Genomic DNA, 21617 nt, shown 5'->3' on the forward strand with positions numbered 1-21617 from the left:
TGAGCGTGGGCGACCCACCAGGAGAGCTCTGAAAACTCCTGCATCACACTGACACGGTGAGAACCTGCCGTGAAGTCATTATAACAGGGCGCCTGGGTCACTCCTCCGCTAAGGGCCTGTGTGGGGGAGCCACACGGGAGCAGGGGCTCTGAACACCCACACACCACGAGTGGTGGATTCACTGCACAAGAGCCACGCCTGGAAAGTGCCTCACCCACAGTCCCGTGTGTGGGAGACGCAACAGGTGGGCCCTGAAAAACCCTGCAGTCCCTGACACGGAGAACGCAGGGAGAAAGCACATAAAACCTTCTAAGCCCTGGGGATTCCCGCACAGGGGGCACACCCAGAGAGCGCCTCCATCCCTCCACGCCCTGGGGTGTCACACCTGTAGAAGAGGTGCCCAGAGTGTGCCTGGAATCCACTGGGCCCCCAAGGTGGTGCTCTACAGCCCCGGGCCCTGAGAACGCACCAACGGTGCCTTGAAAATTACCACGCCCGGCAACACCACGCCTGCAGGCTCCAATCTCTACAGGAAAGCACCTGACAGCCCCTCAACACACGGGTCCATTTGCCCCACCAGAATACACCAACGCAATGGGAAAAACCACCAGAAAGAGTTGTGCTCCAGATGAAAGAGCCAGCACCCCACCAAACAAGGGCCAAAAGCCATTATCAATATCGGCGATGCGAGATGAAGACATGGAAGTGTTACCAACAAAGGAATTGATGAAAATAATGCTAAAATCTCTCAGAGACGTGGACACAAAGCTGGAAGACCTCCAGAACCGCATAATCACCGAAATACAACAAATCAAAACCAAACTGGATGCCCAAGAGAATAAAATTGAAAGCCTCATCAACAGAATAAATGCGGCAGAGGAAAGGATCTCTGAAACAGAAGACACACAAAATGAAGGTGTCCAGCGAATTAAACAGCTGGAGACAAACCTCAGCAAAACTAATAAAATGATGCAAGAGATGAAAGATTACCTTAGAAAACTGAATATTCGGATCATCGGCCTCCCCGAGGGAGTAGAAAGAGAATCTGGGATGCAAGCAGTGCTTGATGAAATTATACAGGAAAACTTCCAAAACACTTGGAACACAAATCCACCCCGCATACAGGACGGACAGAGAACTCCCAACAGACATGATCCAAAGAGATCTTCACCCAGACACACGGTGCTCAAGTTCTACTCCAATGAAGACAAAGAAGGAATCCTGAGACAAGTACGAAGTAGAGAAAAGATCACATACAGGGGAAAACCCATCAGAATCACTGCTGACTTCTCCGAAGAGACCCTACAAGCAAGGAGAGAATGGACAAAGATCTTCCAAGTCCTGAAACAAAACAACTGTCAACCAAAAATAATCTACCCAGCAAAGATCTCATTTGTATATGAGAACGAAATCAGATACTTCAATAGCAAAGAAAAACTAGAAGAATATGTCTACACAAAACCAGCTCTGCAAAGTCTCCTTAGAAATGCGCTAGTCCCGGACAAAAAGGAGGCAAATCACAAACAAAGTTGGCAAATAAGAAGGTCTCCAAACTAAAGGCCACACAAACAAGACAATCACATAGGCAACAACACACACACAACACAATCACATGGCAGGGCAAAATTGCAACCTCTCAATTTTAACTCTCAACACAAATGGTCTAAATTCACCAATCAAAAGACAGAGATTAATAGAATGGATCATCAAACAAGACCCAACCATCTGTTGCCTACAAGAAACGCATCTAACCAGAAAGGATGCAAAGAAACTGAAAGTGAAGGGATGGAAAAAGATATTTCACGCCAATAGACGAGAAAAAAAAGCTGGGGTAGCTATCCTAATTTCAGACGAAATAGATTTCATTCTAACTAACATCAAAAGAGACAGGGAAGGCCATTTTATACTGGTGAAAGGAATGATCCATCAAGAAGCAATCACCATCATTAATGTTTATGCACCGAATCTTAATGCACCTAGTTACGTAAAGCAATTACTTACAGACTTAAGGGAAGACATAGACACCCGCACAATTCTTGTAGGCGATCTCAACACACCTCTAACAACAATGGACCGGTCTACGAAACAAAAACTCAACAAAGAAACAACAGAGCTCACACAAACAATAGAACAACTGGACTTAGTAGACATATATAGAACTTTTTATCCTAAGGCCACAGACTATACATTCTTCTCAGCGGTGCATGGCACCTTCTCCAGAATCGACCACATGATAGGACATAAAGCGAATCTAAACAACTTCCAAAACATTAGTATCATACCATGTACCCTCTCAGACCACCATGGGATGAAACTGGAAATCAACAACTCAAAACTCCCCAGGAAGTATAGGCACTCTTGGAAATTGAACAATATGCTATTAAACGAACAATGGGTCAGAGAAGAAATTAAAGATGAGATCAAAAAATTCATGGAAACCAATGAAAACTCTGATACTACATTCCAAAACTTGTGGGACACCGCCAAAGCAGTGCTACGAGGTAGATTCATCGCAATCGGAGCGCATGTCAAGGCCCAAGAAAGACGCCAAATACAGGAACTAACCACACACCTCCAGGATCTGGAAAAACAGCAGCAGAAGAGTCCCACGCACAATAGGAAACAAGAAATCATCAAAACAAGGGAGGAGATAAACCAAATAGAAATCAAAAAAACTATACATAAAATCAACAAATCAAAAAGTTGGTTTTTTGAGAAAATAAACAAAATAGACACTCCACTGGCCCGATTGACCAAAAAAAAACAAGAGAAAGTGAGAATCAACAGCATTAAAGATGAAAAAGGCAACATAACAACAGACACTGCAATCATTAAGAAAATAATTAGAAACTACTACAAAGAACTGTACTCCCACAAATTTGAGGACCACCAAGAAATAGAAAAGTTCTTGGACTCCCACCATTTACCAAAACTCAGTCCGGAGGCAACTGCAGAATTAAATAAACCCATAACCGAGGTAGAGATTGAAACAGTCATCAAGGATCTCCCAACGAAAAAAAGCCCAGGCCCAGACGGCTTCACTACAGAATTCTACAAAACATTCCGAACAGAACTAACCCCAATCCTCTACAAGCTCTTCAAAACAATAGAGGAGGAAGCAACCCTCCCAAACTCATTCTATGAAGCCAACATCACCTTAATCCCAAAACCGGATAGAGAACCATCAGAGAAGGAAAACTACAGACCTATTTCTCTGATGAACATTGATGCTAAAATTCTCAACAAAATCCTAGCCAATAGAATTCAAAAAATCATCAGACAGATCATTCATCCGGATCAAGTAGGATTCATCCCTGGAATGCAGGGATGGTTCAACATTCGGAAATCCATAAATGTTATAAACCATATCCAAAAACTGCAAAACAAGAACCACATAATAGTTTCAATAGATGCAGAAAAAGCTTTCGACAAAATCCAACACCTCTTCATGCTAAAAACTCTAGCCAAAGTAGGCATAGATGGGAAAATCCACAACATAATTAAAGCAATTTATGAAAAACCCAACGCCAGTATCATACTGAATGGAGAAAAGCTAGAACCCTTCCCACTGAGATCTGGAACAAGACAAGGGTGCCCACTATCACCACTGCTATTCAACATAGTCCTAGAGGTACTTGCAGAGGCCATAAGACAAGAAAAAGAAATCAAAGGCATACGTATAGGAAACGAAGAAGTCAAGCTTTCACTATATGCAGATGACATAATCCTATACATAGAAAAACCAGGAGACTCAATACAGAAACTGCTAGAACTTATACGAGAGTTTGGCAGAGTGGCGGGGTACAAAATTAACGAACGAAAATCAACAGCCATAGTGTACGCAAATAACACCAAGATGGAAGAAGATCTAACCAACAGGATACCATTCAAAATAGCAGAGAGAAGTATGAAGTATTTGGGAATAAATCTAACCAAAAGTGTAGGAGACCTATTCGAAGAAAACTACAAACTATTTAAAAAGGAAATTGAACAAAACCTCAAAAGATGGAATAACATCCCGTGCTCCTGGATAGGCAAAATCAATATCATTAAAATGTCTATACTACCACAAGCAATATACATTTTCAACGCAATTCCAATCAAATTGCCCAAAACATTCTTCACGGAACTGGATACAATGATTCAAAAGTTCATCTGGAAACACAAAAAACCACGAATAGCTAGAACCATCCTGAAAAATAAGAAATTAGCAGGGGGAATCACAATCCCGGACCTCTGGACATACTATAGAGCAGTGGTTATCAAAACAGCCTGGTACTGGCACAAAGACAGAAAGGAAGATCAATGGAATAGAATAGAAGCACCAAAAGGGAATCCACACAGATACAGCCAATTAATCTTTGACAAAAAGACCAATGACAGCTTAAGCAAGTGGGAAGGACTCTTTAGTAAATGTTGTTGGGACAACTGGCTGATAGCCTGTAGAAACAAAAAGATAGACCCACATCTATCACCATACACTAAGATCCAATCTACATGGATAAAAGACCTAAACCTACATCCAGAAACCTTCAAACTCTTGCAAGAAAATGTAGGAAATACCCTGCAAGACCTAGGAGTAGGTACCGACTTTCTAAGAAGGACACCAAAAGCAATAGCAGTTGAGAACAGAATAAACAAATGGGACCTCATCAAACTAAGAAGCTTCTGTACAGCAAGGGAAACAATCAACAAAGTAAAAAAGCAACCCACAGAGTGGGAGAAGATCTTTGCACACGATATAGGCGATAGGGGGCTAATTTCCAGGATATACAAAGAACTTCAAAACAACCAAAAAACCAAAACAAACAAGCCACTCAAGAAATGGGCACGGGAAATGGGCAAACATTTCACAAAGGAACAAGTCCAAATGGCAAACAAACATATGAAAAAATGTTCCAGCTCCCTAGCAATAAGGGAAATCCAAATTAAAACATCGATGAGGTACCACCTAACACCAGTAAGATTGGCCCACATAAACAAGAACACCAACGACGCTTGCTGGCGAGGATGCGGGGAAAAGGGAACCCTACTCCACTGCTGGTGGAGCTGCAAATTGGTACAGCCTTTATGGAAATCAGTCTGGAGAACACTCAAACAACTCAAAATCTGCATACCATATGACCCAGCAATAGCACTCCTAGGAATATATCCAAAACACCTGTTTTACGACAAACCAACATGCACCCCTATGTTCATTGCAGCACAATCAGTAATTGCGAAAACATGGAAGCAACCGAAATGCCCATCAGCAGAAGATTGGATAAGAAAGCTTTGGTTCATCTACTCCATGGAATACTACTCAGCTATTAAAAAAAACAAAATGCAGTTCTTTGTGGCTAAATGGGCACAACTGGAAACTATAATGCTAAGGGAAATGAGCGAATCCCAAAAGATTAGATACCACATGTTTGCCTTGATTTAACCTGTAATTTTTTGTTTGGTTGTTTGTTATTTTTTGAACCTGTCATTGATACTGTCTCAACCCAGATGTTTCGAAGAATGGAACTTGCATTATTTTTAACATATTGTTTACCCAATACTATGTCAATTAATTCCATAATGTTGTATAATGATACTGAGGCCTTGTTGGGGCTTTTAACTGACTGGATCTTTACTCTGTTAGACCTATCTTCAGACCATAGAAGGTCTCCCCAAGAGGCCACTGAACTTATCTGGACAATAAGACGCTGAACTTTATGCTAGGCATGTGTTTGCAAGCAATGAATCTCAACTGAACTTGAACTATGGTTATGCAACAAGGTGGAGGAATCCACCATGGGGGGAGGGGTATGGGAGGGGTGGGGGGGATCCCCAGCGCCTATAAAACTGTACTACATAATATAATGTAAGCAACAATAAAAAAAAATGTTATAGATAAACTTTTTGCTGATACAAGTACATCATGTTGTACATCACTGAACAAAAGGACCAACAACAGTTACTTAAAACTCACAACTAAAAAATGGCTCACTGGTAAAAGCCACCTTCCTGGAATTACTAAGAATTGGTGGAGGAATAAAAGAATACAATATGTTACAATCACATGATAAATTTAATTCAAATTTCAGCTTTTTTACAAATCACTTTGTAAACAATCCTTTACCTTTATTCATTTAGTACATTTATTTTGCTTTTCCCAGGCTGTTAGCAGGGAATTACATCAGAAATGGGACCAAAACTGCTGCCCATATGGGATGCCAGCATCTCAGGTGACAGATTTATCAGCTATGCTACCATGCCAGCCCCAGCACTCCCAATTTAAAGATGAAGAAACTGATTCTATATTAGAATAATTTTTGTGCCACCACTGTGGTGTATCAGGTAAAGCCGCCACCTGAAGTGCCAGCAAAAATATATGTGCACCAATTGTAGTCCCAGCTGCTGCACTTGCAATTCAGTTTCCTGCAGGTGCACTTGGGAAAGCGACGGAAAATGGTCCAAATGTTTGAGCCCCTGCACTCATGCTGGAGACCCTTAGAAGGTCTGGGCTTCTGCCTTTGGCCTGGCCCAACCGTAGCTGTTGCAGGCGTTTGGGACATAAACCAGTGGAAGACTTTCTCTTTTTCTCTCTTTCCCTCTCTGTTCCTCCCTCCTTACAACTTCTCCCTCCCTCTTCCTTCTTCCTCCCTTCTTTCAGCACTCTCTTCCTCTGCCTCCCTCCCTCTACTTATCTCTCTCCCCTCCTTCCCACTTCCTTCTCTCTCCATCTTTCTCTGTCTCTCCCTCTGTGTAACTCCATGCTTAAATATGTCTTTCAAAAATTAGAAATATTCAGTCCAGAACAGTAGCCTATGGACTAAAATCCTTGTCTTGTATGTGCTGGTATCCAAAAAAAGCACTGTTTCATGTCCCAGCTGCCTGACTTCTGATCCAGCTTCATGCTTGTGGTCTGAGAAAGTAATCAAGGGCAACACAAAGCCTTGGGATCCTGCACCTGCATGGGAGACCTGGAAGAGACTCCTGGTTCTTGGCTTTAGATTGACTCAAGCTCCGGCCATTACGGCCACTTGGGAGTGAATCAGCAGACAGAAGACTTTTCTCTCTGTCTCTATTCCTCTCTGTAAATCTGCCTTTGCAATAAAAATAAATAAATACTTTTAAAATATAAATAAAATTAAAATATTAACACATAGCAAAATAGACAGTTTTAATACAATTTTTTACACAATATCCTTATGAAATGATAGATCAGAGAAGTTGATAAATATAAAAATGCTTTCTGTTTACCCTTTATAGAGATGATAAATTTATTTTCAAATATAAAAGATGGGTACATTATGCTACATGATGTAGTTGTTACTGCCAAACTATGTATAGCTGAAATTTGAATGCTACAGACTATGATAGTATTTATACTCAATAGAATCATATATAATTTAATTCCAAGATCCTATGAATATAACACCTATTGCAATTTAAATCTATGGTAATAATATTGTGAAAGTGATCAAAGATATGAACCCTATCCTTATCTTTCTAAGCTATATTTCCCTGTAGTGTAAGCATTAGGAAACTAAAACAACTACATTTCCTCGGGAACCTGGTGAGAAACGGTCTGTCTTACATTCTACCAAAGAATAACCTTCTCATAAAATATGGACAATTGAAATCAATACATAAAACAAGTGTGTCTCAGACCATGAGCAAGACATTAAGTGCTGTTAGTTTATTCTGAAAACGAACCAGTAGCAGCAGAAGAGTGGAGAAGTCATAGATGGAAGCAAAGAATGCCGGTAAAAGAGCAATGACATGTGACTCATCTCTGTAATCACGGAGGGTCATTGCCAGTGCGCACTCTCTGAGGGACTATACAGAATAATTTCACTGTGGTCACGGGGCAAAATCATGCAAGGCAGGTAAAGCGATTCACCGAATTGCCTGCATCTAGTATGGGTGCCACTGGGGTTCCTGCATTTCCAGATCTCCTAACTACGAGGAGCACTTTTTCTGATCATTCCTTCCTTAGATTTACATAGTTCTGTCCCTAATGCACTTTATTAAATGTCTTCCACCTAAACTGGTTTCTGTTTTCTTGACCACAGTGGCTGATACAGGGAGGTTAAGATTAAAGATGTGGGATATCCAATAAATATTTAATAGCTGGAAAGTTTTCCTTTGTCAATAATCGATCAGTGGGAGGCAGGTGAAAGACACAAATCTGGAACAATTAAATGAAGCAAGAGATAGGCAAAGCAGATATGTTCAAATTTGGGTGAGGTGAAAGATCATCTTTTTAAATGTATAGAGGCTGATGAGACTCTGGACACCTCGTTGGAAATTTGACAGTTGTGTAAGTCTGCACTTCAGAGGAGATATTTAAGCCAGCAGCATAGATTTAGAAGTCATTTGAATTCAAGCAACATTTGAAAGTGAGTGAGATTGTTCCATGAAGACTAAAATGAGAGCAAATATAAAACCTGAAGGAGGAGATGAGGAGAATCTGAAAAGTGAGGCACCGCCTTTCAGGTAGGATGAAACCATGGAAAAAAAATATGTGAGAACCAGGGAAGGAGTACATTTCTTGAGTACAGTGATAAATGCAACAGATTTAGCAAATATCTGAGGTCCTTAGATTTTCTTGTGGCTAGAAAATTGTGAGATCATGGGTATTTGAACCAAAAATATTCAGAGTTATGCCACGGAAAACCTTACTGAAGTTGAAATTTAGCTTTAAAAATGAGAAGAGAGGGTCTGGCACAATAGCCTAGTGGCTAAAGTCCTCACCTTTCATCTGCCTCAAGATTCCATATGGGTGCCTGTTTGTGTTCCAGCTGTTCTACTTCCCATCTAGGTCTACGCTTGTGGCCTGGGAAAACAGTTGAGCACAGCTCAAGAGCTTGGGACCCTGCACCCACATCAGAGACCCGGGAGAAGTTCCTGGCTTCAGATCATCTCAGCTCTGGCCATTGTGGCCACTTGAGGAGTGAACCAGAGGACAGAAGATCTTTCTCTCTGTATCCCCTTCTTTCTGTATATCTGCCTTTCCAACAAAAATAAATAAACAAATATTTTTTTTAATGAGAAGAGAGCATGAAAAAAAAAAAACATAAATCTAAGTGTCTGTATTGTGCCTGAGAATGTCAATAAAACTCTTGGAGAGTGAACCAGCCAGACTGAAGATCTTTTTCTCTTATCTCCTTCTCTCTGTAAGTCTGTCTTTTCAAGAGAAATAAAGAAAATCTAAAAAAGAAAAAAATTAAGTCGTCATTTTAGATGTTCTCATTCCTCCCACACTAAAATAACATCATGTAAGTTTGTGCTCTCTTATAGACCCCAATCATTTAACTTCCATGCTACTTGTATATTCAAAGTGATAAAGCTTTTTATTATGCTTGAGTTACCTACCAGAAGCTCAAGAATGCTGTGTTAATTGAAAATGCATCAGTATGTTACCCCTGGATGCATGTGGCTAAACTGCAGTGGTATTAGCAGGATTACAATAATGCGATGCAATAAGGCTTTGCCATCTTTTATGTTTAACCGAATTCATGATTCATGGCATGTACTAGTTCTTAAAACATGAATTTTAGAAAATACTATAATGAGAATAATGGTGGCAGCATTTTTCCTATATTAGAATTGAGATCGTCAGTACTATCTGAAATTTCCTAGGTCTATCTTCAGCAAGCAGTACTAAATTATTTGCTAAACCCCAGAGATATATGATCATCAGAAACACTTATGTTGAAGAAGCTTTTTTTTAAACTGTGGCTTAAGACCAAGTAGAGTTTTGATAAATAAAAATGCTATGCCAACATTTTTAAAGAAATGGAAAAGAGGTAAGAGAAAATCAAAGAATGGAAAAGACCAGACTGCGTTTATCTATAATACACATAATTTCATATATTTTGTATATATCTCACATAAATAGCATAAAACATTTCTTTTTTATTTAAAAATTTATTTAGTTTGCTTTTTCGTTTTTGGTTTTTTTTTTTTTTTTTTTTGGAAATCAGTGTTACAGGAGAAAGGGCGAGACAGATCTTCATCTGCTGGTTTAGTTCCCAAATGACCACAACAGCCATGCCACGCCAGGTTGATGCCAGTATTCTATAACTCCATCCAAATCTTGTACGTGCATGATGGGAGTTCTAGCACTTGAGCCATCTTCGACTGCCTTCCAAGGCACACTAGCAGGGAGCTAAACTGCAGATGGAGCAGCTGGGGTTTGAATCAGCAACCATATGGGACATCAGCATTGCATAAGGAGCTTAATCCACCATGCCATAATATGTATTTCTTAATATAGTTGAAGGTAATAAGATTTGAAAGCTACTGTTCTAGAATGTCTTGTAGTACAAGATGGTGATTGCTGGAAGCGCTATGATAAGGAATATTACAGGTTGCACAGAAACTAGAAAATAGGTATTTAATGCTGCCTGAAAAGGCAAAGCGATTTTTAACAAGAAAATAAATGCAGATATTTATCCGCTCTACTGGATGGCTTCTCAGAATGACTTACTTAAAACTGATAGCTACATACTTAAAAAGTATAAATCCACGCAGGTTAAGCCTCACCCTGTGGTACTGGCATCCCATATGAGCATTGGTTGGAATCCCCAGCTGCTCCACTTCCAATTCAGTTTCTTGCTTATGGCCTGGGAAAACAGCAGAGGCTGGTTCAAGTCCTTGGGCCTTTGCAACTACATCAGAGACCTGAAAGAAGCTCCTGGGTCCTGGCTTTGGATAAGCTCAGTTCCAGCCATTGCTGCCACTTAAGACAGTGAATGAACAAATGAAAGACCTCTCTCTCTCTCTCTTTATCTCTCTCTCGCCTCCTACTCCATCCCTCTATCTCTCTCATTCTCTTAGTGAATCTGTTTTTCAAATAAATAAATGTTTTGGAAACAAAAATATAATCCAAAATGCAACATGCAAGGGATCTTGAAAAAGCTTTCAAAAAGAACTGTTCATGAGTTTCAAGATATTTTTATCCAAAATAAATTTACCTTTTAACTCCATTTTCCATGTACTTTTCAAAGTTACTTCATATATATTTAAACTACTTGCACTGGAATAAATGAACACACCTTGATTCTTATTTTTAAACCATACGACAAGGGCATTGGGCAATGGAGTGTTTCAGGGTTCAATAACCACTTACATGATAATGATTTCCAAGTCTTTGTTCAGCTCAAGGCCTGTGTTTTTCAGAATCAAACAGCTTATTTCCTTTGGATTTCCCACAAATTCTACAAATCCAACTTTTTTAAATAAGCTTATAACTATGTAGTGAAACTCAAAATCCTTTTATTTGCAGTACAGCACATAACCAGGTAAGTAGTTGCTATCACAATCATCTAATTAGTTACTCTGGCAAAAACCTAGTCATTATCTGAACATTCCTTTTTCCCCATTATTTGTCCTTCCCAACTAGTTTATAACACCTATGGATTCCCTAACTCAGAGTTCTTTGTTTAACCCTGTACTGCTTAGTTCAACTCGTTTCTTATAAACAGGCTAGCAGCATCCCTAATTTCCCTCTTGGCTTTCTCTAATTGAATCTCTGTTACTATCAGAATAATCAGGGCTACATTTCTATCAACACTGTTTACACCCTTCTTAAAATTCTTCAATGACTTTATCTCCAGTAAGTTCTTCTACACAAGAAAAGGCTATTCTTCCAACTTTTTTTCAAATACAGTAACCTTATCTTAATATCATTATTTTTCCAATACAACAACTCTAAATGCTTATAATCTGGTATCATTATCAGTTTCTTCCTGCTTACTGGCAATGAGTTGAAATACTTCCCTCACTCCTCACACTTTCACACACCATTTTCTAGTAGTATAACAATTCGTGGGTGCAGGTAAACCTAGTTCTTTCTCAAATTGTTAACTCTTCACAGGTTGGTCCTTTTCCTGAAATTAGTGTTCAATTTACTATTTGTACTTGCAGACCTGATCCAATATTCCCACATTATCCATTCTTGTATTTCCTCCAAAATTTTTAAGTTTCTTTTCTGAAACTTCTTTTTTTAGCTATCAGGTGTTTGTTTTATGATCTCTACATAGTTGGTCAGGGCTCAAAGGATCAAGGGCCACAGAAAAGTTGATAAGGACATTGTTTCCACATTCTCTTTTATCCTTCCTATATCTGGGGGAACAGGAGAGACAAAGGGAGAAGCCACACCCATCCTACTAACCACCCCAGGGTCCCATATATGGGGCATGTAACCGAGGGCACAGCTCAAGTGGTTTTGATAGTTCAACAGTTCTGAATTGCTGCCAGTCTCACAATTCCAAGCATGCTGAAATCCCTTCAGAATCCACTAGCTGACATAGTCCACCTTAGCATCTCCACTTGCCAGATTTTCACTGCCAACACTTGGCTGGGATAGTTGATCAATTTGTTCTTTCCTCTGTTGCTCTGACCAGCAGAGCTGGTAACATGGACAGGGAAAGAGTCTGGGGATGAAACACCTACAGGAAACCAGTGATAGCAGAAGTGGCTCTCAATTCTCCCTTTATTATTCCTTTTATACTCTTTCCCCCCACCCCAAAGTCCTTTAGCCAAACAATAGTAAGCCACTGAGTCCCATTAGTCCAGGTGTTTTTAGCAGCAAGCCCATTTCCTGGTACCACTCAGCTTAAGGAGCACTTATTCCACAACACTCTGTTGTGGTACCACGTGTCCTATGCAGGCTCCGATGGACTGCCATATCCTCCATGTGCACCCGGATATGCTGTCCACTGCTCCGTCTGAGCCACTGAGAAGGCTCAGCTCTGACTCATGCACTCCACAGTCAGACCATGGAACCTGTTCTTCTCTTCATAGTTGGGGTTCTGAGTCCGGCAGTTCAATTGGAGGGATCCCCAAAGAATCTTCATCTGAAAGTGATCCCAGACCAGATTCTTGTATGTGCTTGCCTGTACAGGGTCCAGCACAGTCTGTCACCCCAGTCAGCTTATGCATATGCTGGTGGTTACAATTGCTGGGTCACTTCTGTTTCCAGTCTTGTCTTGCACATGAACCAATGGGTGTTGCAGTTCAGCCTGATTCTTCTGCCCAGCACACACTTGGCCTTTACACAACACAGTGGGAGCTGCAGCCTAGTTGGGGCAATTCCCAATAACCCTCACCAGGCACGCCTCCTGGTGTTCCCATGCTTGTCAGTGTGTACAGCAGACTAGTCCAGTCTGTCCCACATTCTATTAGCTCACATACATGCCAATGGGCATTGAAACTTAGTTCAATCCAAACACTATCCAACCCACACACCTGCTGATGGGTGGCACTCTGTCTAGCTACCCCTGCCTAAGTCCTGGTTCTCATGCAACCCAGGAGGGAGGTACCCACTGTTTCCCTACTGGGCCCACTCTCACACCCAGATCATGCACTCTCCAGGTGATTTTGCAGTTTGGCTTGATAGAATTAGCCTCTCATGCTAGCCTCTGCAAGCTAATGCTGTGGCAGAGCCCAATAAACCCACACCCACTCTGACTTATGCTTGCACCAGCAGGAACACTCAGCCCAGCCTGGCTTTTCCCTGGTCCAGCTCACATAAGGTCAACTGGTATTGTTGCACTGCCAGGTCTGGTCTGCCCCCATCCCAACTCATGCTCTCCAGTAGGAGTGGGATCCAGCAGGGGAGCCTTCCACATACCTCTACCAGCTTTGCTCCCCTATCCTGGGTCTTGTGTGTGTTGGTTGGGTGCCTCAACCCAGTCTGACATGGCCTACCTCACCTCAGCCTTTGTTAGTGGGTGCTTTAGCCTGGCCCAGCCCAGCAATTCCAGCTCAGGTTGGTGGAGGCTTCAGCCTAGCCCAGCCAGCATCCACTCCAAGCCCCTATGTGTACTGGTGTATGTTGCGACCAAACCCGGCCCAACCCACACTCCATTCTGGTGCTAGGATTCTCCAGCAGGTGACATGAATTGCCCCTACCTGGTTCACCCTCGACTTGTACCAAAAATATGCTGCTGGGTACCAATCCCTGGCCTGTCTGGGCTGCTCCCTATCGTGGTTCTTGCCCTCACCTGCAGGGATTGTGTCTTGACAGAGGAGTTTCCCAAGCTGCTCTGACTTGCCAGATCTCGAACATACCAGTGGATCCATGGGCCACCTCCTGTCCTGGCAGAACAGTAGCCTTTCCTGACCAACCTTCAACCCATTCTGGTTATTATTGTTAGGTGTTACAGCCCAGTCTAGCCTGGTCCTTATGCAGACACAGCTCACACCTGGCTCAGCAGAGACAAAAAAACCTGCCCTACCCCATCCTACACCTACCCTGGTCGACACGAACACCAGTGGGTGCTGGGGTCTAGCCCAATCTGGTACACTCAGCCCCAGTCCACACTTGTGCCATGGTACGCTATAGCCATGTCCAAACCAGAACACAGCTCCCGTTCCAGCCCTGTGCTTACCAGTGGAAACCATAACTCAGCCAGGGCATCCACTTAGCTCCGCAACCAGGTCTTTTCCCAGCTATACATCTTACACGTGGCAGTGGTTGCTCTGACCCAACTTGGCTTAGTCCCTTACCTGTCATGACCTTTGTGTTTAGATGCTGTAGCCTGACCTGACCCAGCCTACCCCAAGTCCCACCACTAACTGGTGGGTGCTGGAACCTGGCCCTGCTCAGTCTGCTCCCATCCTAGGCTCATGCAAACTGGTAGGTGTGACAGCCTAGCTGAACTTGACCTGTGTTCCAGCCAGGTTTCTGCTCTTGCAGGTGAGGTAAGGTTGGTTTGGCCCTGCCCAGTCGGCCTCCCTCCAAAACCAACCCACACATTAGCCATGAGTTGGAATTACCCTGCTCAGGCTGCCCAATACCCAGGCCTGGAACACATGCTCCCAAGTGGGAGCTATGACCCCAATAGGGGAGTTTCCCAAATTCCCCCACTCGTCCCACTCCCTGGCCCAGGTCTCACATGCTCCAGCAGTTGCTAGGCCCTTGACTGGCCTAGCCTGCCATCCTGACTTGGCCTTTGTATGAACTGGAGGATGTTGTGGCCCACCCCAACTCACACCCTTTTTTAAGATGCACATGTGGGTACTGGAGCCTGAATCGGCCCAGTCTGTTTCCAGCCCCAGCACCCGTGAGTGTTGGCGGGTTCCATGGTCACTCCTAGCTCAGCCCATCATCACCCTTACTCTTAAGCTAACCAGAGGGACTTGTATTTCCACAGGGTTAGGCCCACTTATCCCTTGCAGAATCTACCCCCGGATCCGGTTCTCTCTCATGCTGTTAGTGTTATAACCCTGCCTGATGTGACCCCGTCCCCTGTTGTAACAGTCAGGTACTAGAATCTAATCCTACCACACTAGTGACCAGTCATCGCTTTTGTGTGCGCTGGCGTGTGGTGGTCAGCAATATTGAGCTGCCCATCTCAGGACTCCCATGTGGGCTAATGAATCAGTCTGACCCAAACAGATCTTACGGACTCTCTCCTCCAAACCTCTAGGTCTCAGTCCCCTCACTTATGTGCAAATTCAGTGACCCCCATTGCTGGGAGTCACACAGGATTCCTCTGTCACCTCTCTGCGAAGCAATTACATACCCCAAAGACCCTAGAACTAGGCACTGGGCGACCAGCGGGTGGAGCCCAGCCCCACTTGGCACATTGGCAGCCCAAAGCCCAGGACTCGCTCACCACATGGCAGCATGACCATGGCCATGGGTCCAGGCATTGAGTCCAACTTGGCTCAGGTACCTTCAGCATTAGCCACAATGCTGGAAACTACCCCCAGCCAAGCCCCACCTGAGAGGGTTAAAAAACCTAAACTCCACGTTGGGGTGGTCCTAGAGGCCTGCTGAACCTCCCTCCCCCAATGAAGCCAGTGTGTTCAGCTGACTGTACCTGCACCAATGTTGAAAAGCCTCAAGCTGGGTGTCTTAAAGGCCCTCCTTTTCTGAAATTCTTTTTTTTTTTTTAAGATTTATTTAGTTTTATTACAAAGTCAGATATACAGAGAGGAGAGGCAGAGAGAAAGATCTTCCGTCCAGTGATTTACTCCCCAAGTGACCGCAATGGCCGGTGCTGTGATGATCTGAAGCCAGGAACCAGGAACCTCTTCCAGGTCTGCCACGTGAGTGCAGGGTCCCAAAGCTCTGGGCCGTCCTTGACTGCTTTCCCAGACCAAAAGCAGGGAGCTGGATGGGAAAGGAAGTGGAGCTGCCAGGATTAGAACCGGCGCCCACATGGGATCCTGGCACATTCAAGGCGAGGACTTTAGCCGCTAGGCCATGCCACCAGGCCCCCTTTTCTGAAATTCTTAACCTCCCAAGACAAAGTTAACTATTACCTCTTTTGTTTTCCTACTGTCCTTTATAGATTTATGATACTTATAAGTAGTTTATATATTTTAATTATCTATTTATATTGTAATAGGGTACTGCAGTATATATTTTATTTATTTAAAAGGAAGAGAGAGAAAAAGAGCAATGTCCGGGACCCTAGTTCATTTCCCAAATGTCTACAAGGACCAAGTGGGGACAAGCTACAGTCAGTAGCTATTAATAAATAAGGGCTCATACCCTGGAGACAGAAACCCAAGCATGCAATGATCTACTGCCTCCAAAGATGATTATTAGCAGAAAATATCTTTACTTTTTATTTTTTGAACTCATTATTCAATGGAACCATTCAACCTCTGATTATAATGTATACTTAAAATCTTGCATCAAAAATTTTAAATATAAAAAGTAAGCAAATACTAAAAATAATTCTTTGATAAATTAGACTGACAATGAGAAGGGATGAGGCAAAGCACCCATGCTGTTGATGAGTCCTTTTGATGAATATGTAAATGCACAGTCTAATTTTTTTAAAAGAAGCCTCATTTTTTTTCAGAAATATCTAAGACTACCAAAAACATCTCTGTTTATCAAAAGCATCATATAATGCAAGTAGGAACAAAAAAAAATAAATAAAACTTTCAAAACAGCTAAATCCTAACCACATGAAAACCACACATTTTGGTAATGTTGCAAAACTCTGTCTTTGACAAAACAACAACAACAAAAAAACAGTCAATATACTGCATGATATCCTGTGGTAGAATGATTGTTTTAAAAAAAAAAAACAATTCTCCATGTCTCCCTGTTCCTTGTATCCAAACTCTTTATAATCTGACTCACAACACTTCTCATTATGCAACAAAGCCTATTACTCCCCAAGCAGTTGGATCTTTGGCCAGTTAGCATGTAGTAGAAATGACAATGCACAAGTTCAATGTAAATGCTTGAGGAATCCCTATGCACTTCCTTCCACTCTACTGGAACCCTGAAGTCACCATGAGAGTAAGCCTGTTGCTGGAGGATGACAGATCAGGAGAAACAGAGCTGCATCATTTGACACATGGCCAAAGGAGGTTGGCTAGGCCCAAGCCAGCCCACCTACTGACCACAGACCCGTAAGTCCAGCATTCAGTAGACCAGACCAGCCCACCCAAATACTCTGCAGTAAACACAAGTGCATTTTTGCATCACTAAGCATTTGTGGTTTCTCACTGTATATCACTATCGTGGCAACAGATAGCTGATACATACTATGGTTAAAAATGTCCCAAGGGCAGGTAGGACAGCTTGCCACCTCCTCCATGTAGCAGTCATTGGAGATAATGTAGATGCTTACACCCCTGCTAGAACACAATGTCAGCCCCTAACCCCTTTCCCACCATAAAAAGGGTTGACTTTAAGTCTAAGAAAAAAATTGTGTATAGTATTCTAAAAGCCTCAGTTACTAGCTCTGGTATATTTCTAAATAATATTATTAGTAGTTTATGTGCCTAATTTTTAATACTGTTGAATATTCATTAGTACTACAATTTATGCTTTCGCCTACTGCTGGAAAGGTAAATTTATGCTGATATTATGTTAGAAACTACTGCTCTGAAGGCAGGAGAAAAGGAAAAAGGAGAAATTTCTTGTTTTGCGAACTGCTCTGAGCAATCTCTTTAAAGCACACTTACAGAGATATAAACAGCCAGAATTTCAGCAGTGTTCATTCTTTCAATGATTACTTCTGTGCTGGAGTTATTAAAATAAAGGAACATTAGAATTACCCCGACCAAGTAGCAACACTGGTCATTTACTTTACCAAAGGTGTTGGCTGCCATCTGTTGGATCGTCTGAGCATAGCATTTTCAAAGAGAACAAATTAAACCTTCTGCCTTTAAACTGTTACTATCTCTTCATGAAAGAAATAGAATAGTGCTAAATAGTTAAGTGGCAAAAAAAAAAGCCACATTATTTGCATGTGCTGATTTCACTAGAAATGTAGTTTGCATAACCTTTACTTATGTGACTATTTTTTCTTAGAGGTGTTAAAAAAACATTTATAGAACTGGAAGCCAAGCAGAGTATACATTATTCAAATTTTAAACTTCCTCCTTTTATCTACAATATGATTGCATATCTCCCCACAGTGATTCTTCTGGCTTCTTGGTATGGTGTGACTACATTTACTTCTCTCAATCTGTAAGTTCAAATGCCAAGGATAAAGTAGTGTATTAAAGCTAGCTGATAATAGAAAAATAGATCATTTTGGCTTCTCATCAGAATCTAGTTCATTTTTATCTTGCATACATTATGCTGTTGAACATGACAGGGCAAAGGAAAGCTTAATTATGAGTATAAAAGCAGATTGCAGATAAAAATATTAATTTTATGGAAGTTAGTGAAATAAATCTACATCTCCCTATTGTCATCTGTATATTTAAAGCAAAGGACTACTAAAATGAAAACTACAGCATATTAAAAAAAAGGTTTCTCATTTTAAAATGAATCCTGTCACCACTTGAAAATAAACAAAAGGATTTTTAAGCAATTCTGCTTTTCAAAGCAAAAGTAAGTGTGAATAAACTCAAATATCACAATTCCATTGGGATTCAGTGTATGTGAGACAAGCTGAAAGCTCTACTGGCAGTTAGTAGTTTGCAGTAATGGTAAACTATTTTGCAAAGAATCCTTTATCACTTTTAAAAACCTCAAATTTCTATTTTTAATGGGACCCACTAGACAATCCAAGAAAGTAAAAAGAACAGTATTTAATTGCCTCTCAAGTTACAAAAAAAATTACTGGGCATTTGAAATTAGCAATTTTAATTGTTACATGTTAACACTTAAAATTTATTATTTGCTCTTTTATCAGGCAAATCATCTAGGATGAAATTATAGAAATCACTTTGCATTTGAACTTAACTAGTAACAATCTACATCTCTTGATTTTAATTATCTAAGTAAAACCTTCAAGTGAAATTCCAAATACTTGGAAAGTTAAATAACAACAATGTGTGAATAGAAAGAGTTACAATTCTTGCAGAAAAGAAAGCTGCTAGGGCTGCTGACTTCAAAATGTAACCTTATTGACACCTGGTGGATGTTACTGAAAACACATGTTTAGCAGTTTGCTGTCCAAAAGAGCAGACTCCAGCCACCCGTGGCCACTGAGCACAAATGTGGCTAGCACAAATGGAGACAGAGTGTTGAAACCCATAGTATGAAAAAAAAAAAACAGCACATCACCAATCATGTATTATGTATTATGTTGAAATTATAATACTCATCTTCAGGACAGAAAATGTATATTAAAATTAATTTTCATTAATTTCTTTTGTATTTTTGTCATTATTAAAATTTTCTTAAATCATATATGTGGTTTACATATTTTCTTGCAGTACATTCCTCCTGGATAGTACTGTGACAGCTAAGGCATTTAAACATTACAAAATTTCTCCAACTATATGTGAATTTTTTTTAGAAAAGTATACAACTTAAGATTAACTATGATAGATAGAATTTTTAAATAAGTCCCAAGAACATAAATCTGGCACAGCTATTACAGAGAACATCATGGAGGCTCCTTAAAAAAGAAACAAACTAGAACTGCCATATGATCTAACTATACCAACTCTGTTTATACATTCAAAGAAAATGAAATTATATCAAAGAGATAGCTGCAGTCCCTTTTTTGTTGATGTACTATTCACAATAGCTAAGATATAAAATCGTATTTAGAAATCTATCAATACATTAATAAAGAAACATGATACATGTACACACAGTGGAATATTATCCATAAAAAGGGATATGCTATCATCCGCACTAAAAAGGTTGGAACTAAAACACATCATGTTGTCAGACACAGAAAGACAAATGCCACACACTTTTTCTCTTCTATGGAACTGAAAAAATTTTTTAAGTCAATCTGAATATAGAAAGGTAGATATTAGAAACCTGGAAGGACATGGGGATGAAAAAGAAATCAGATAACAGGTACTAAAATACAATCGAACTAACGGACAATGGAGGGATTACAAATTGGTAATAACCTACAATATACGTGATAATGACTGGAAGGGCAGTACTCAAAAACCTCATTATCACGTCAGTAGTGTGATAATGAGGCTATGAACCTGTTTGCTGTCCTGATTTGATTGATGCACACTGCATGTTCACACATGTATCGGTGCATCACAATGCACTTCAGAGTCATATTCTTTTATTTGTATTAATCAAAAAACTGTTTAACTGTTGATGAAAATAAACATTCCAAACTACCCTAGAGATCATTCACCTTGTAAAGTGTGAGAAAAAAAAAAAAGTAGAAGCAACTACAGGGAATATATAAAATAAAGTTCTTTTGAACTTGAAAATAAGAAAATAAAATTAATCTCAATGATGCTCATTCACATGATCCCTTCTCAAGAGTATCACAGGACCTGTGGAAATTATGGCATTTCACTCTCCTAGGAGTATAATACACAGCAAAAGTGAAGGGTAAAAATTAAGATAAAAATCAAGGTCTCCAATTAGTTGATTATGTTGTGGGTCCATGCTCACTGAGATGAACCATTCAGGGACCCTCTTAGCAGCAGCAGACATTGTTTTGTTGGCCTAGAATCAAACTATGGTATTGTGAGGACACCAGAGAGCCAGGCCCAGTCTCCAGGATCTGCAGACCTCAGTGTTTGAACTGACAGAAGCCTACTTCTGCAGCCAACCAGTGCCCCTGGCAGAGGAGCCCCGCTCAGCTAAGGCTATCTGTCCCTTCAGCTTCCCGCCAGCCTTGCAGAGCCTGAAAGGAAACCCACAGTGAGAGATAATGTGTGTTATGTTGAGCTGCTAAATGTGTGGCAATTTGTTGCACAACATTTGAAAAAAAAAAAAGTAATAATCACTTATCATTTCATTATCAGTGTAAGATACATTCATCCTAAAAATGCAAACTCATCAAAGCTTATAACTGGTTGCAGCACATAAGTTCTACAACTTTATTATGGCATTCATTTCATCATAACATACACAAAGGAAACAAAAATAAATACAAGAAAGCTACAAAAAAAAAATCTATTCTAGACCTAAACAGAGCAGTGCTATGACCATTATTACTGTACCCAGGTGAGCAAGTGAGCTGAAACAGAGGAGGATCATGCACTGACTACAATTTGAAAGTTGTTCAGCAGTAGAAGGGGCTCACGCCCTAAAGACCTCTCAACCCGCAACTACAAAACAGTAGGTTTTATGGAGGCAAACACACACACACACACACACACACACACACACACACGGAGAGTTTTACGTGGACTGAGCTAGTACAAAGAGCTAATAGAATGTATTTTCATATTAGGGATCAATTTTTTAAGATTTATTTATTTTTATTGGG

General features: G+C 40.8%; 1 long non-coding RNA gene across 1 annotated transcript; it reads right to left on the reverse strand.

Moving 5' to 3' along the window:
- Nucleotides 1–7976: 7976 nt before the first annotated feature.
- LOC121150933 lies at nt 7977–12724 on the reverse strand. Its single transcript, XR_005883046.1, has 3 exons — nt 12621–12724; nt 10786–10792; nt 7977–7987 (listed from the first exon to the last, which is right to left on the reverse strand). It is a non-coding gene; the product is annotated as an uncharacterized LOC121150933 (long non-coding RNA).
- Nucleotides 12725–21617: the final 8893 nt, after the last annotated feature.

Source organism: Ochotona curzoniae, unplaced genomic scaffold (assembly GCF_017591425.1).
Source record: "Ochotona curzoniae isolate NIBS_2020 unplaced genomic scaffold, NIBS_Ocur_1.0 contig_2210, whole genome shotgun sequence".
Taxonomy (NCBI): Eukaryota; Metazoa; Chordata; class Mammalia; order Lagomorpha; family Ochotonidae; genus Ochotona; species Ochotona curzoniae.